Genomic DNA, 18,426 nt, shown 5'->3' with positions numbered 1-18,426 from the left:
TTGTGGTGTATATGTTTGTGGGATTATCGGCCATTACATACTTGGAAGTAAAAGCATTAAACAGGAAAGATTTTATCATGTCACTACATCTTGTAGTGTTTATCTTGTCTCTGCCCTGTGTATAATAAACTTGTTGATAAATATTATTCCCACTTTTTTGTGTATGTTTGCTGGTAATGTCACTCACTACACGGTACACTATGATTGACATCAAGAGATTATGGAAGGGAAGGTGTTAATAGCTGTTCTGTCTAGGTCTGATGGGGACGAATTAAAGGGACAGAAACCATTAAATTTTTCTTTATGATTTGGATAGAACATAAAATTTGAATCAACTTTCCAATTTACTTCTATTATCAAATTTCCTTAAAGAGACAGTCTACATCTAAGCCATTTTCCTTACCTTAGATTAAGCTGCAAAATCTATATCATGCAGCAGGAACAGTAAAAAAGTTTATTTTAAAATGAATATTGTTTCTGGCCACTTTGAAATGTCTGCAAAGCTCCACCCACTGATGACATCACAATCTGGACTGCATATGGCATCCAATCAAAAAAAGGTTCACTAGTTGAATTTAACAGCCTCTCAATGCTATTTAGCAGAGTACCTAGATGCAGCCCAGATTGTGATGTCATCATTGGGCAGAGCTTAGCATCCATTTCAAAGTGGCCAGAAACAATATTAATTTTAAAATAACTTACCGCTGCATGATAAAGAAAGAGATGCAGGAGGCTATTTGCATCTTAAAGGGACAGTCAAGTCCAAAAAAAACAAAATTTATGCTTACCTGATAAATTTATTTCTTGACATGGTGAGTCCACGGATCATCTCTAATTACTATTGGGAATATCACTCCTGGCCAGCAGGAGGAGGCAAAGAGCACCACAGCAAAGCTGTTAAATATCACCTCCCTTCCCTCCAACCCCAGTCATTCGACCGAAGGAAAAAGAGAAAGGAAGTAACACAAGGTACAGAGGTGCCTGAGGTTTATATAACAAATAAAAAACTGTCTGTAAAAATACAGGGCGGGCCGTGGATTCACCATGTCAAAAAATAAATTTATCAGGTAAGCATAAAATTTGTTTCCTTTCTAATGACTCGGTGCGTCCACGGATCATATCTATTTACTATTGGGAATCAATACCTAAGCTAGACGACACAGATGATAAGGGAGGGACAAGACAGGGAACCTAAACGGAAGGCCCCACTGCTTGAAGAACCTTTCTCCCAAAAGAAGCCACAGCTGAGGCAAAAATATCAAATTTATAACATTTTTAAAAAGTTTGTAAAGAGGACCAAGTTGCAGCCATGCAAATCTGTTCCACAGAAGCTTAATTTTTGAATGCCCAGGAAGAGGAAACAGCCCTTGTGGAATGAGCCATGATTCTCTCAGGAGGCTGCTGTCCAGCAGTTTCATAGGCCAAACAAATTATACTCTTGAGCCACAAAGAAAGAGAAGTAGCTGTAGCTTTTTGACCCTTGCGTTTCCCAGAGAAAACAACAAATAAAGCAGAAGACTGGCGAAAATCCTTAGTCGCCTGCAAATAGTATTTCAACGCACGTACCACATCTAGGTTGTGTAGCAGACACTCTTTCTGAGAAGAAGGGTTAGGACACAAAGAAGGAACAACGATTTCTTGATGAATGTTCCTATCTGAAACCACTTTAGGGAGGAAAGCTCCACTTTAGGGAGGAACTACCTTATCCGAATGGAAAATAAGGTAAGGGGATTCATACTGCATTGCTCAGAGACTCTACGAGCAGAAGAAATTGCAACAAGAAACAAAACTTTCCAAGATAACATCTTAATATCTAAAGAATGCATAGGCTCAAACGGAGCCTGTTGAAGAACTCTAAGAACAAGGTTGAGACTCCAGGGAGGAGTAACAGGTTTGAACACAGGCCTGATTCTGACTAAGGCCTGACAGAAGGATTGCACATCTGGCACGTCCGCCAGACGTTTATGCAACAATATAGATGAGCCGGAATTTGACCTTTCAAGGTACTTGCAGATAATCCCTTCTCCAGACCCTCCTGGAGAAAGGACAAAATTGTAGCAATCCGAACTCTACTCCAAGAGTAGCCTCTGGATTCACACCAATACAGTTATTTACGCCATATCTTATAGTAAATCTTTCTGGTAACAGGCTTAAGAGCCTGAATCATGGTCTCAATGACCGACTCAGAAAAACCACGCTTAGATAGAATTAAGCGTTCAATCTCCAAATAGTCAGCTTCAGAGAAACGAGATTTGGATGAAGGAAGGGTCCTTTTAAGTAGAAGGTCCTTCCTCAGTGGAAGTCTCCAAGGTGGAAGAGATGACATCTCCACTAGATCTGCATAACAGATCCTGCAAGGTCACACCGGTGCAATGAGGATCACCAACGACCTCTCCTACTTGATTTGAGCAATGACCCATGGAAGCAGAGAGAACGGAGGAAATAGGTATGCTAGACTGAAGTTCCAAGGAACCGCCAGAGCATCTATCAGTACAGCCTGAGGATCCCTTGACCTCGACCCGTACCTCAGGAGCTTGGCATTCTGTCAAGATACCATGAGATCCAGCTCCGGCTGCCCCCATTTAAGAATCAAGTTGGAAAACACCTCCGGATGGCGTTCCCACTCCCCCGGGTGAAAGGTCTGTCTGCTTAGAAAATCCACTTTCCAATTGTCCACTCCTGGAATGTGGATCGCAGATAGACAGCAGTTGTGGGTCTGAATAATTTTGGCTACCTCTGTCATGGCCAAGGAGCCACTGAAGTTATGTTGTCCAACTGGAACCTGATAGACCAGGCTGAAGCTAACTGAGGCCAGGCCAGAGCATTGAAGATTGCCCTCAGCTCTAGGATGTTTATGGGAAGAACAGAAGAGAATCTCTTGTCTGATATAGATGTAAACGCAGAGACAGATCCGCATAATCCCCGTTCCATTGTTTGAGCATGCATAACTGCAGAGGTCTGAGATGGAATCGGGCAAATGGAATGATGTCCATGGCAGCTACCATCAGACCCACTACCTCCATACATTGGACCACTGACGGCTGTGGAAAGGACTGAAGGGCAAGGCAAGAGTCTTTCTAACCTCTGTCAGAAATATTTTCATTGATAAGGAATCTATTATGGTTCCCAAGAACAATACCCTTGTGTAGCTGGTATCAAGGAACTCTTTCCCAAGTTCACCTTCCATCCGTAGGAACGCAGAAAGGATAACAACATCTCCGTGTGGGAGCTTGCTTGATGAAAGGATGGCGCCTGGACTAGAATGTCGTCCAGATAAGGCACCACTGCAATGCCCCGCAACCGACGCACCGCCAACAGGGCTCCCAGGACTTTTGAGAAAATTCTGGGAGCTGTGGCAAGTCCGAAAGGAAGAGCCACAAACTGGAAGTGTTTGTCTAGAAAGTGTTTTTTCTAGAAAGGGAAGAATGGAACAAATAATTTCCATCTTGAACAATGGTACCCTGAGGAACTTGTTTAGACTTTTGAGATCTAAAATTGGCCTGAAAGTTCCCTGTTTTTTTGGGAACCACGAACTGATAAGAGTAGAATCCCAGACCCTGTTCCTGCATTGGGACAGCAACTATCACTCCTAGGTCAGAAAGGTCCCAGGACACAGTGTAAGAATGCCTCTTTATCTGGTCTACAGATAATCTGGAGACCAGAAACCTGCCCCTGGGTGGAAATGATTTGATTTCTATTTTGTATCCCCGGGACACTATGTCCACCGCCCAGGGATCCGGTACATCCCAAGCCTGAGGGAAGAAAGACAGTCTGCCCCCCAACAAGATCCGGTCCCGGATCGGGAGCAGACCCTTCATGCTGACTTTGAGTCACTAACGGGCTTCTTAGATTGCTTCCCCTTGTTCCAAGACTGGTTGGACCTCCAGAAAGGCTTGGACTGTTCTTGCTTGGCAGAGGGAGAGGAAGTTTTACCCTTGAAGTTTCGAAAGGAACGAAAATGACTCTGACGTCCCTTTTGCTTCTTCCTCTTGTCCTAAGGGAGGAAATGACCCTTACCTCCCGTAATGTCTGAAATAATTTCAGCCAAGCCTGGCCCAAACAAGGTCTTACTCTTGTAGAGAATCGCCAAAAGCTTAGACTTAGACAACACATCCGCAGACCATGATTTCAACCATAAAGCTCTGCGGGCCAGTACTGCAGAACCAGAAATCTTTACCCCCAACTTAATAACTTGAAGGGAAGCATGCATAATAAAGGAATTGGCTAACTTAAGGGCCTTGATTCTATCCTGGATCTCCTCAAGGGGAGTATCTGAATAGATTCAGACAACGCATCAAAATAATATGCCACTGCACTGGTGACGGTAGCAATACACACCGCAGGTTGCCATTGTAAAACCTGGTGTACATACATCTTTTTAAGTAACCACTTCAACTTCTTATTCATAGGATCCTGAAAGGAACAGCTATCCTCTATGGGAATAGTGGTTCTCTTAGCCAAAGTGGAAATTGCCTCTTCCACCTGGGGGACCGTCTGCCAAGACTCCTTGATAGAGTTAGCTATTGGACACATCTTCTTAAAAATTGGGGATGGAGTAAAAGGAATACCGGTTCTCTCCCATTCCCGGAAAAACCTCAACCGAGGAAGGAACTTCAAAGTATTTGTTTAACTTACTAGACTTCTTAGGATTGAATACGACAGTCATGTCAGAGTCGTCCAAGGTGTCCAAAACCTCTTTAAGTAACAACCGGAGGTGTTCTAGCTTAAACCTGAAGGATACAACTTCAGCATCAGCAGAAGGAATTACACTGTCTGAGACTTCACCCTCAGATGCTACCGAAGTATCTTCCTCCTCAGACTTCTGGGAAGGAACAATCGGAATAGCCACAACTGCATCAGAAACCTTACTCACTGAATCTTTAGATTTCCTCTTACGCTTTCCCTGCAGCATGGGAAAGGCAGACAGCGCATCAGTTACCGTAGAGGATATGTGGGTAGAAATGTCTTTTAACGTAACTCCAACCGGAGTGTGAGAGGAAGCGCAGGGCACTGCATGTGTGGACGATAAAGTTTGGGACACTTGAGGGGAAAGTTGCGGCATGTCTTGAACAGGAGCCTCCTAAACAACCTCTGCCTTAGATAATGAAGGCTCAGTATCAAAAAGTCTATCCCTGTAACGCAATGTTCTCTCAATACATGAGGAACAAAAGGGAATTGGTGGTTCTACATTAGCATCAAAACACAAACCACAAGTAACATTTTGCAGGGCCTCTTGATCTATCTTTACTTAAAATTTTATTGTGATAAAAACGTTACTGTCCCTTTAAATTTAAAACACTTTATTTCTTTAACAGCAGGGCAGCGGCTCTACAGAAAAAACAGGCAACTTCCATACCTCAGCAAGCTCTGCTTAGGTGCCTACCTGTCCTGCTGGCTGTCGGATCAATAGAAGATAGAGATCCGGACTCCCACCACAACTGCACCAGCCGGCTCTAGAGATCGCTGAACCGTCCTCTGAGGAGCTACCCAACGGATATTCAGCATCCGGACACACAAGAAGCAGAAAAAAAGGCGCGCAAAGAAACATCTTTGCCGCTTTAAAGAAGCCAGCCCATCGTGGGCGTGGCTAACCGAACCTCCTGGTCGCCATTAACATCCCTTTAGGGGAAAAAACGCCAGCAGAGAGAAGAAAAGCTGCATTTACTGTACCCTCATCATAGAACATAAGACCAGTCATGAAATACTCTTACACGACAGTGCTGCATAATATGCCAAACACAAATACTTCAATTAAACTGAGCCTCCATATATCGTCCCCAGTGCCTGCATAACTGCCATACAATGACCCATTAACCTCTAATAGGCTGATTGTATAAGATCCCAAACAGAATTAACTGTCAAAGTGCCAAGATTTCCCTTTTCCTTTTAGTGAATAAAAATTGGCACTTTCCTCCATTTAAATCTGCTCTGCAGCAGGACAGCTCACCTGGTTTGAGAGGGCTTCCTCCCTCACATGGACCTGTGGAAAGAAGAAAGACTGAATAATCTTGCTCAGGCTTTCAAATTAGGGCAGCAATAACTGATTGAGAGGCACCCCACAAGTTCCTAATTGCTTAAGTCACCACTGCTCTACTGAAGAGACTGCCATGGTCTACTGGAAAACCCCAGGAGGAAGCAGGACAATCTTGCTCTGCTTCAAAATAAAAAAATCTTGATTGAAGAATCTTCTTTCAGACACCTAAACTTTACCACCTCCTTGCTTTTCACGTAGGCAAAGAGAATGACTGGGGTTGGAGGGCAGGGCGGTGATATTTAACAGCTTTGCTGTGGTGCTCTTTGCCGCCTCCTGCTGGCCAGGAGTGATATTCCCAATAGTAATTAGAGATGATCCGTGAACTTACCGTGTCATTAGAAAGAAAAATGTTCATGATTCAAATAGGGCATGTAATTTTAAACAGCTTTCCAATTTGTTTTTATCACCAATTTTGTTTTGTTCTCTTGGTATTCTTAGTTAAAAGCTAAACCTAAGAGGTTCATATGCTAATTTTTTAGACCTTGAAGGCCTCCTCTGCTTTTGCCATTTTTTCACCACTAGAGGGCGTTAGTTCATGTGTTTCATTTAGATAACATTGAGCTCATGCACGTGAATTTACCGAGTGGGCACTGATTGGCTAAAATGCAAGTCTGTCAAAATAACTGAAATAAGGGGGCAATCTGCAGAGGCTTAGATACAAGGTAATCACAGAGGTAAAACGTGTATTATTATAACTGTTGGTTATGCAAAACTAAGGAATCGGTAATTAAGGGATTATCTATCTTTTAAAACAACAAAAATTCTGGTGTAGACTGTCCCTTTAATTTTGCTGTTATCATTTGTTGAAGGAACAGCATTGCACTGCTGGCAGCTAGATGAACACATCTAGTTAGCCGATCACAAGAGACAAAGCTGGGCAGGCACCAATCAGCAGCTAGCTCAAACTAGTGAAGAATATGTGCATATTTTTCTATAAGGGATACTAGGTCAACTCAATTTTTTTTTTATTGTTTTAAAAGATAGATAATCCCTTTATTAATAGAACCATGTTTTCTGTGCAAAACTGGGAAATGGGTAATACACTTTTTACCTCTGTAATTACCTTGTTTCTAAGCATCTTCTGATGGCCCATTGATCACATAACTTTTTCTATTGACTTGTATTTAAGCCAATTATTGCTGTGTTGTTAGAATCCATGGGAGTCAGCACAATGTTATCTATATGGCTCAAATGAACTAGCTTCCCCTGAAGTGAAAAGCAAATACAAAAGCATGTGATCATGAGGCTGTCTTTAGGGACTTAGAAACAGACAGAAATGTAGAGGATTAAAGGTTATTAAGTATGTTAAAGGGACACTGAACCCAAATTTTTCTTTCATGATTCAGATACAGCATGCAATTTTAAGCAACTTTGTAATTTACTCCTATTATCAAATTTTCTTCATTCTCTTGGTATGTTTATTTGAAAAGCAAGAATGTAAGTTTAGATGCCAGCCCATTTTTGGTGAACAACCTGGGTTGTCCTTGCTGATTGGACAGCACTAATAGAAAAGTGCTGTCCATGGTACTGAACCAAAAATGTGCTGGCTCCTTAGCTTAGATGCCTTCTTTTTCAAATAAAGATAGCAAGAGAACGAAGAAAAATTGACAATAGGAGTAAATTAGAAAATTGCTTAAAATTGCATGCTCTATCTGAATCATGAAGAAAAAAAAAAATTGGGTTCAGTGTCTCTTTAATATAACCATGTTGTGTAAAGCTGGGGAATGGGTAGTAAAGGCATTATCTATCTTTTTAAACAATAACAATTTTTGTGACAGTCTTCTTTGTTACTGGCATAAAAACATAATTTATACTTGCCACATAAATTCCTTTCCTTCTGGATAGGGAGAATCCACGGCTTTATTCTTTACTGTTGGGGAATACAACACCTGGGCAGGAGCAGGCAAAGACACCCTAGCCAAAGGCTTAAATATCCCTCCCACTTCCTCATTACCCCAGTTATTCTGCCGAGGGAACAAGGAAAAACATTAGGGTATAAATGATGCCAGAAGAATAAAATAAATAATAGGGGACCGCTCATAGACAAGAAAAAAAACCCTGCAGAGGCTGTGGGACTCTCCCTATCCGGAAGGAAAGGAATTTATCTGGTAAGCATAAATTATGTTTTTCTTCCTAAGATAGTGAGAGTCCACGGCTTCATTCCTTACTGTTGGGAAAACTATACCCAAGCTCCAGGGGACACTGAATGAATAACGGGAGGGAACAAAAAGGAAGAGGCGGACCCTATTCTGAGGGCACCACAGTCTGCAAAACTTTTCTCCCAAAAGCTGCTTCAGCCGAAGCAAAAACATCAAACTTGTAAAATTTTTAAAAAGTATGTAAGGAGGACCAGGTATCCGCCTTTACAAATCTGATCCATAGAGGCCTCGTTCTTAAAGGCCCATGAGGAAGCCACTGCTCTAGTGGAATGAGCCGTTATCCTCTCAGGAGGACGATGTCCCGCTGTCTTGTAAGCTAAGCGGATGACACTCCTTAACCAAAAAGATAGGGAAGTCGAAGTAGCCTTCTGTCCCTTACGATTCCCTGAATAGACAACAAACAGAGAGGAAGATTGTCTAAACTCCTTAGTAGCCTGAAGTAAGAAATTCAAGGCGCGAACCACATCCAAATTGTGAAGTAAGCGTTCCTTCAATGAAGAAGGATTAGGACACAAAGAATAAACCACAATCTCCTGATTGATGTTGTGATCTGACACAACCTTGGGAAGAAAACCTAATTTAGTACGTAAAACTGCCTTATCTGCTTGAAAAATCAGATAAGGGGGGCTCACATTGCAAAGCAGAGATCTCAGAAACTCTGCGCGCAGAGGCAATAGCAAATAAAAAGACAACCTTCCAAGACAACAATTGTCAACGGAATGCAGAGGCTCAAAAGGAACCTGTTGCAAAACCTGAAGAACAAGATTTAGGCTCCGAGGAGCCCCAGAGCTAAACACAGGTCTGATCCTAATCACAGCCTTAACAAAGGACTGCACATCTGGAAAATCAGCCAGTCTCTTGTGCAATAAAACCGTCAGGGCCGAAATCTGTCCCCTCAGGGAACTAGCAGAAAGGCCCTTCTCCAGCCCATCCTGGAGAAAAGATAAGAACCTGGTAACCTTAACTCTGTGCCAGGAAAAACCACGCTCTTCACACCAGAATAAGTAGGTCCTCCACACCTTGTGGTAGATATGCTGATTAACTGGTTTGCGAGCTTGAATAAGAGTATCAATGACACTCTCAGAGAAACCTCTCTTGGCTAAAACTAAGTGTTCAATCTCCAAGCAGTCAGCCTCAGAGAATCTAGGTTTTGATGAACAAATGGACCTTATATGAGCAGGTCTCTGCGACAAGGTAACTTCCACGGAGGAGATGAGGACATCCCCACTAGATCCGAACCACGTCCTTTGTGGCCACGATGGAGCAATCAGGATTACTGATACCCGCTCCTGTTTGATGCGGGCCACCACTCGAGGAAGAAGCGGTAATGGAGGAAAAAGATATGAGTTTGAACCTCCAGGGCACTGCTAGTTCATCTATTAGTTCCGCTTGGGGATCCCTCAACCCATACCTGGGTAGCTCGGTATAGAGACGGGACCCCATGAGATCTATCTCCGGCGTCCCCCTCCTGCTTCATATCTCTGCAAACATCTCGGGATGGAGAGACCATTCCCCTGGATGGAAGGATTGCCTGCTGAGAAAATCCGCCTCCCACTTGTCCACAACCGGAATGTGGATCGTTGACAGCGAACGGCTGTGGGCCTCCGTCCACTCCAGAATCTGAGATACTTCCTTCATCGCAAAGAAACTTCTTGTTCCCCCCTGGTGGTTGATGTAAGCCACCAAGGTTATATTGTCTGATTGGAATCTGATAAACAGGGACAAACCCAGAAGTGGCCAAGCCTTCAAGGCCTTGAAGATTGCCTGTACTTCCAAAATATTGATCGGGAAGGAGGATTCCTGAGTCCACAACCCCTGTGCCTTCCTGGCACCCCAAACAGCTCCCCATCTGGATAGACTTGCGTCCATAGTCACAATCTCCCAGGATGGTCTCAAGAAGCATGTCCCTCGGGACAGATGATCTGGACAGAGCCACCAAGAGAGAGATTCTCTCGACCGGCTGTCTAATACAATCTGTTGAGACAGATCTGAATGATCGCCATTCCACTGCCTCAGCATGTACAGTTGTAAAGGTCTGAGACGGAACCTGGCAAAAGGAATGATGTCCATGCAGGACACCATGAGACCAATCACCTCCATACACTGAGCCACAGCGGGGCTCAAGGAGGTCCGGAGGGCAAGACATGCCGAAGTTAGCTTGCAACATCTCTGGTCTGTTAGAAATATCCTCATGGATATGGAGTCTATTATGGTACCCAGGAATTCCACCCTGGTACTTGGGATAAGAGAACTCTTTTCCAAGTTTATCTTCCATCCATGTGATCGAAGAAAACTGAGAAGGGACTCTGGGAATTCTTCTGCAAGACAAAAGGATGGTGCTTGCACTAGAATATCATCCAAGTATGGGGCTACTGCAATACCCTGAGTTCTGGCAACGGCTAGAAGAGCCCCCCAGAACCTTTATAAAGATTCTTGGAGCAGTAGCTAAACCAAACAGAAGGGCAATGTACTGGAAGTGCTGGTCCAGGAATGCAAACCTCAGGTACTGAAAGTGTTCCCTGTGGATTGGAACATGAAGGTAAGCGTCCTTCAGATCTATAGTGGTAATAAACTGGCCTTCCTGAATTAAAGGAAAGATGGACCTTATCGTCTCCATCTTAAAGGAAGGGACACTGAAAAATTTGTTTAGGCACTTTAGGTTCAGAATTGTGCGGAAAGTTCACTCCTTCTTTGGGACCACGAAAAGGTTTGAATAAAACCCCAAACCTTTTTCTTCGATAAGCACCGGGATAACAACTCCTAAGGAGGATAGATCCCGAACACACACTAGAAAGGTATCCCTCTTTTCTGGTGTGGTAGACAGATTCGAGAGACGGAATCTGCCCCTTGGCGGATGAGATTTGAAGCCTATTTTGTATCCCTGAGATACCACCTCCAGGACCCACGGATCCTGTACGTCCTTGAACCAGACATCTGAAAAAAGAGACAGTCTGCACCCTACACGATCCGATCCAGGATCGGGGGCTGCCAATTTGTTTTCAGCGGGCTTCTTCTAATTGGTAACCATAGAAATCGATAACCATAGAAAAAATGGAGTCCATGTCTGGACCATATAAAATCTTTCTCTTGAAGGGAAGAGAAAGGAGTCTGGACTTAGAAGTCATAGCCGCAGACCAAGACTTTAACCAGAGCGCCCGGCGGGCTAGGACCGCAAAGCCAGAGGCCTTTGCATTTAGGTGAATAATTTGCATGTTAACATCACAGATAAAAGAATTAGCAATTCTCAGAGCTTTAATTCTGTCTTGAATATCCTCGAGGGGAGACTCCACCTCAATGAGTTCAAACAAAGAGTCACACCAGTAGGTAGCTGCTCCGACAACTGCAGCCGCCGGTTGAAACAAAAATCCTGTATGTTGAAACATCTTTCTCAAAAAGGTTTCCATTTTCTTATCCATCGGCTCTCTGAACGAAGACCTATCCTCAAGAGGTATAGTAGTATGTTTAGCAAGCGTAGAGATATAAACATCCACCTTAGGAATGGAAAAACCACAAATCCAGTTGAGAGTCCGGGACCAACTTTTTAAAAGTAGACGAGGGGAAGAACCAATTCTTTCCCATTCGTTCTTAATAATGTTCACCATCTTAACCGGCACAGGAAAAGTCAAAAGGAACTTTGCTGTCTTCGTAAACTTTAATTTAGGTATCATAGGTTCTTCAGACAGCGCAGCCTCTGGAACCTTTAATATAGACAGAACCTCCTTTAATAAAAAACGCAAGTGCTCAATTTTAAATCGAAAGGACAGTTCCTCCGCAGCAGGAGGCTTAGACGCTAAAGACTCTGACCCAGAAAATTCACCCTCTGAAGCTACAGAGGTTAACACATCATCGGATAACTGGGACATAATAGCTAAATCCGATAAATATTTAGATGACTCTGGGTCAGGAGAGCTATGTTTAACCATTCTCTTGCGTTTGTTAGAGTGAGGTAATGTACTGAGGGCCGCAGACACCGCTGTTTGTAACTGTGCGGCAAAGTCCGCAGGAAGAAGGCCCCCTACGTATGGAGGATTAGATGTGCTACAGGGAACTGCATGTGGAGTGGATAATGTAGCTAGAGTAGTAATCTCACGGGGCACCGAGTCCTGAGAGGCAGACGGCTCAGAGGGACTAAGAGCCTTAGCAGGCTTGTCTCCATACTTAGACTTTATAATGGTGTTAAGGCATGTGGAACATAGAGTGGGCAGGAAAACCACGGCCTCCTCACAATATAAACAGGTATGATTTAGTACAGAAGGAGTACCTTCTAACATGTTAGAGTCCTCCATAGCTCAGGTTATACCCACAGGAGGACACACATAAAAATGTTTTTTATTATAGAAAACTGCACCTTTAGACTCCTAATGACTGGGGCACTCACCACCTCCTAGACCCAGACAGTTAACAGAGGAAACACTCTCCTCAGGTTCAAGTCTCAACAAAGACAGTACTTCCCCTGTTATTACAAGTACAGCAAGAAATAGGAACTGTGCAACACTTTCAAAAACGAAAGTGAAACCTGTTTGTTCTAGCCAAAAACACACAGTCTATCAGCCCAGGAAAAAAAATCACACAAACAGCATGTAAATAATTAATACACTGATTAATTAAACTCAACTGTTCAATAAACCCCCTTCAGAGGATATTAACCCTGGATCCTATCAAGGTATAAAGGAGCCACACTGTGACCTTGTTATAGCATTTCATGTGTTAAAAGTGAAACAATCTTACCTCCAGGATCCATGATGTGGAACAGAACACAGCCTCTCAAGTGTGACAGTCTGATAGCAGTGCTCCTGACATGGAATTGAGTGAGAGAAAGCAGGCAGTGAAACTCGTCAACACTGATTGCTTAGGAGCTGTTAGCAGTAGTCTGGATGGTTTTGCAGAAAAACTTTCCCTGCATCTCCAGACTCTAACTTTCATCAATACTCTCACTGAGAGGTTGACCTGACTACTTAAAACTCCAGTCCTATCTCGAAGGGCAGATACCCTTTTTTAGGACTCTCCAAATCTTCTGACCCTTCTCTACCACCTCCTAACGTGACGAAAGGCAAATAATGACTGGGGTAATGAGGAAGTGGGAGGGATAGTTAAGCCTTTGGCTGGGGTGTCTTTGCTACCTCCTGGTGGCCAGGTGTTGTATTTCCCAACAGTAAGAAATGAAGCCGTGGACTCTCCCTATCTTAGGAAGGAAAGGAGTTGTATTCTCTCTCCTTGTTTGTACGTCTTTTTCTCTTTATGTATGCGCTTCCCTCTGTGTCTGTCACTCACTCTCTCTGTGTGTGTGTGTGTGTGTGTGTTCAACAAAACTTTTTCTTTTACAGAAGATGTTAAAGTTTTTGTCTGTACAGCAGAAATTGCACAGCCCTAACAATAAAAGAAAATGTGTGTATGTGCATGATAGAGATATCTATATCTCAGCAATTAAGCCACACATTACCAAACATATATACAATTTTTACAGGACCTTGACACTGCAAAGCAACTCAAGAATACACCCGATTAAAAATTCTGATGCAATTTATGTTCTTGTTTTATCTTATTGTAATGAGAGGACCACTAAACCCAGTATAATATCAAAATCAGTAAATTCATAATAAAAAGACAATGTAAAAGCACTTAGTTTGAATTTTTAAGTTCTATTTTCATCATCATCATGTGACAGCCAACAGCCTATCACAAAATGCATATATTCTGTGAATCTTGCACATGGCTCAGTAGTTGCTGGTGCCCCAGGAAGTGTGCATATAAAAAAATTGTGCACATTTAGACTATGGAAGTGAATAGTAAAGTTGTGTAATTGTGTGCTCTATCAGAATAATTAAAGTTTAATTTTGATTAGAGTGTCCCTTTAATTAAGAGTTTGCTCTGAAATGACATTCAAGACTCACTGTAGCAGTCTCTCAGGATAACTGCAGTATGCATGCACTGAGTGATGATGAGATTTCTGGTCTCCTCTCCCACTGGGTGGTAGTTCATGTGAGACTCACGGTAGCATTAACATGTACTCAGACAATCTCATGATAACTGCAGTATTGAGATAGGTGAGATGTGAGACTTATTGTAGCATAGTTGTACACACAGACTGTCTCTGGATAATTGCAGTATGCTGCAGGAAATTACAGGTAGAGCAGGTACAATTAAAGGGACACTGAACCCCAATTTTTTTCCCTTCATGATTCAGAAAGAGCATGCAATTTTAAGCAACTTTCTAATTTACTCCTATTTATCAATTTTTCTTCATTCTCTTGGTATCTTTATTTGAAAAGTTTAGATGCCTGCCCATTTTTGGTGAACAACCTGGGTTGTTTTCACTGATTGGTGGATAAATTCATCCACCAATAAACAAGTGCTGTCCCGCGTACTGAACCAAAAATTGGTTGGTTCCTTAGCTTAGATGCCTTCTTTTTCAAATAAAGATAGCAAGAGAACAAAGAAAAATTGATAATAGGAGTAAATTAGAAAGTTGCTTAAAATTGCATGCTCTGATTACATGCCCTGGTGGTTCCGGGGGAGGAGACTGGGTGCAGGACACGCTGTGAGCACGCTCTCTCTAGATCTCCACTCTAGCCACTGGCGGCAATTTTCGCGCCGAACCCTTGTCCTGGGAGGCTACCCATCCAAGGGCAACTGGATCCGGTTCCATAGCGGTGCAACCACAGCGCACCGCATTTCTTATTTCTTGGCCGCTACCATCTTAACCTTATTCCTCTTTGGACATCAAACAGTAAATACCGGCTGTTCTCCCTCACCCCTCCCATCGGTGCTGCGTGAGGAGGTGAACGGGATATTGCCTTTTGCAGCTGTTTGCCTAAGGACTTGTGACTCCTGGAGCCAACCTAAAGAACCTACACTCTGTAAGAAGACTCCCGGTCTATCAGCGGCCCAACGCACCAACAAAGTGCTGTTCCAACCATTGCCCAATCTTACCAGGTTCCTTCCTGGGCCTGGGTGGGACGAGGATAGGCCGCTGCTTCCCGTCTTGCACCTGGAGTGGTGCACTTGGACCATCGCGGCGCCGACTGGTGACGTTGTTGGACCGGCACCGCGCTGCCCATTGGCGTGGTGCGGGAGCGGCTGCTGCCTTGCGTTTTCCACACACCGATGCTGCTGGTGGATTATTGGCAGCCTCTATCTGCAAGTGTCGCTCAGTCATCCTGGGCTGGTGAAGCAACTCAGGTGCTTGATCCTCCCGAGGAAGGAAGATATCCGCAATACTGGCTTGGACTGCCAGCCTGGCTGCTGAACGTGCAGGACTTATTAATACCATTGCACCGAGCTGCATGGTATAAGGTACTCCTTCTTTGTTGAGGTGCACACTATATGACTACCGAATTTTGATCTAGTCTGTGCACTAAATAAATCAATCACCTAACCGAAAGAAAGGGGAAGACCCAAAGGGAAGTCTCTCTTTAATCTGAAAGTTAAGGCAGCACAAAATTAAAACCACGCTTTCCTGTACATTTATATCCCCATACTTGGATAAGGAAGCCAGGCGGACTAAGTGTGATCTATATGCTTTTCTGCTAAGCTGCACAAGTTATTTAACTTTCCCATTCGCCTCCGGCTGCATGACTTTCCCTCTCTGCTCACCATAAGCCGCTTCAATAAAGGGACTGAACTATCAGAGGAACGTTTTCTAATTGACTTCAGTATACTGACTTACAGACTAACTTTGTCCTAATATTCATTGTGTCCACGTTCTTTCATACTGCTAACAATATACCTGTTTTGTTTTGTCACTTAAACATAAGTATGTTGGTATAAGCTACAATTTCATTCTGCTTTAATCTTTTACCAATCTTACAGTATCCTCTTTCTCTTAGGAAAACTTAGTGTGCTTGGGACACCATAGGATTACTAGTAAAATTGGCTCATAGAATATATTTTTTTGCCAATGAACAAATGTTTCACATTCTTTGACTTGCAGAGACTTGCATCAATGTCTTTTCTTTTGAAACCTTGCTTTAAGGGAAAAGGATATTTTTTCATTTTAGATCAGTAACTCAATTAAAAAAGTATCAATCTTGGGCACAGATACAAGACCTGCTGGTAATAATTGAATATAGCATCTATGTTATAAAAGTTCATATAAGAGGGGCTTTCTTAGGTTGCTAAGACGGTTTATTTTTAAACCAGTGGTTTAAGTGCAGGGGGGCAGAGGTAGGGAAAAAATATTCTTCAGAATATCTAGTAAACACCTAGCTCAATCCCATTAACAAGGGAAGGAAGAAAAGGCATAGGTAAATGAAAGGAGGGTAAAGACTAATAGCAGGACATAAGAAACTTCTAGTTGTACAGTTGTGCATCACATGCCATTTATTTGCCAATCACCTTTTTTTTTACCTTCATATGCAACCCCTGGTATGCTATTTTGAAAACAACAAATCCGTCCCTCTAACCAACTTGCTTCCATCTCTTGTATAGTATTGCTGTGCCTAATCTTCTATTAGGGTGCTCGATAAACTAAGCTATAAAAAGCGCCCTTGTAATTTTGAAAATTGAACATAGGTATAATTATGTCTAGTTAAAATGGGCAACTGATTTTTTTTTTCCAAGGTCTTATTTCTTTTTATATATCAACACTATTAACACTAATATATTGATGTTGGATAAGGTTCTAAAAATAATAATATTTCGTAAACATTGTTTTCTTCACTAAAGATTGTCTGGTCTAACCCTGGGTACAGCTGCTTGAGAAATTTACAAACTGTATATCTGCTACTCTACCATATCTCCCTGTAAAAGTCGCACTGCCTTATACATACCTGGAAAAGGGTCTCTATTAATTTTAGCTCTGGTAGAGAGTGTTTAAAGCCTTCTTTCTCAAAACATTTGTAATTCCAGTTATTTTTACACAGTACCAGTCATTATTGTTATCAGAGTCATATAAGATTAGGCTGGAGTTTCAAGTTCAAAGGAATATAAATTACCCCTACCAACTAGATTAATAGGCTTAGATATAGTCTTAATTGGCCTAATCCAAGAATCTAGCTTACATCTGACAGAAAGAGGTTAAGGGAAGGGAAGGGGAGGGGAGAGAGGGAAGGGAGGATAAAAAAAGCTAAAGCTTTGTGATTAAACTCTGCCTTGCTGGTCTGAACAGTCTTAAAGAGAGGAGGGGAGAAGAGAAAAAGGAAAAATTTTTTTTTAATTTTTTTCCTAAGTAATTGTATTTCACTTCCTTGGGGTTACCTCTTACAAATTGAAACTTCACTAATTGTTTCCTCGTCCACACTTTTTTCCTCCCTTTCCTTCTTTCCTTTTCTACTCCCCCCCCCCTTTTTTTTTTTTTTTTCCTCCACAATCCTTCACTTCACTTCATGATGTAATCACATCAATTGTTTTCCTCACGACACTCACGACACTTTTTTGGTCTAGCATCACCTTCACTCTAGATATCCAACTAATTCACTTATTTTTTCACCCTGCCCCCACTGGACATTAATTCACCATCCTTATACGCACTTAGTCACTTGTCCTTTTTCCCACCCTCTCCCCCCCCCCCTTTTTTTTTTTTTTTTTTTTTCTTCTTCTCCTTCTTTTCACGGTAACATTACACCAAACTATTTTCCCATTTCACTATATTTTACACCTTGACACCAATATAACTCACTTCTCCTTCACCCTGTTTTAACAGGTTAATAGCACAGAGGGGGTTGTCCCTTTTTTCTTTTTTTTTTCTCCTTCTCTCAGTAAATTATCTCACCTCCTTCTCACGGTTGACACCTGTCCTATGGACAGATTTTTAAACACTTCCCCTAGAACTCTCTCTCCAAGCATGTCAGGTAGACATAAAGACAAAAAGTCAAAAGGGGTCTCCGAAAATGTATCAGATACTACTGTATCTATTACCAACCCCGCTATAGAAGCTTTAAATATTCCAAATCTGGTCTCTAATATTTCTGAAGCACTAACTCCCAAGTTTGATACCTTAAAATCTGAAATAAAACAAGATATAGCACAACTTTCTCAGGAAATTAGGCAATTCTCAAACAGATTGCAAGAGGCAGAACAGAGGGTCTCTGACCTTGAGGACCTCACTATTACACACAGTTCTACCCTAGAGGAAACCAATACCAAGATCCAAAAATTAATGTTGAAAATGGAGGATCTAGAAAATAGATCCCGTAGAAATAATATAAGGATCATTGGGATACCTGAAGATAAAAAATATGAAGACCTTTCCCTTTTTGTTACTGAGACTCTTGTCCAACTTCTAGGAATGCCTAG

This window comes from Bombina bombina, chromosome 1 (genome assembly GCF_027579735.1).
Source record: "Bombina bombina isolate aBomBom1 chromosome 1, aBomBom1.pri, whole genome shotgun sequence".
Lineage (NCBI taxonomy): Eukaryota > Metazoa > Chordata > Amphibia > Anura > Bombinatoridae > Bombina > Bombina bombina.
Note: the sequence above shows the minus strand (reverse complement) of the source record.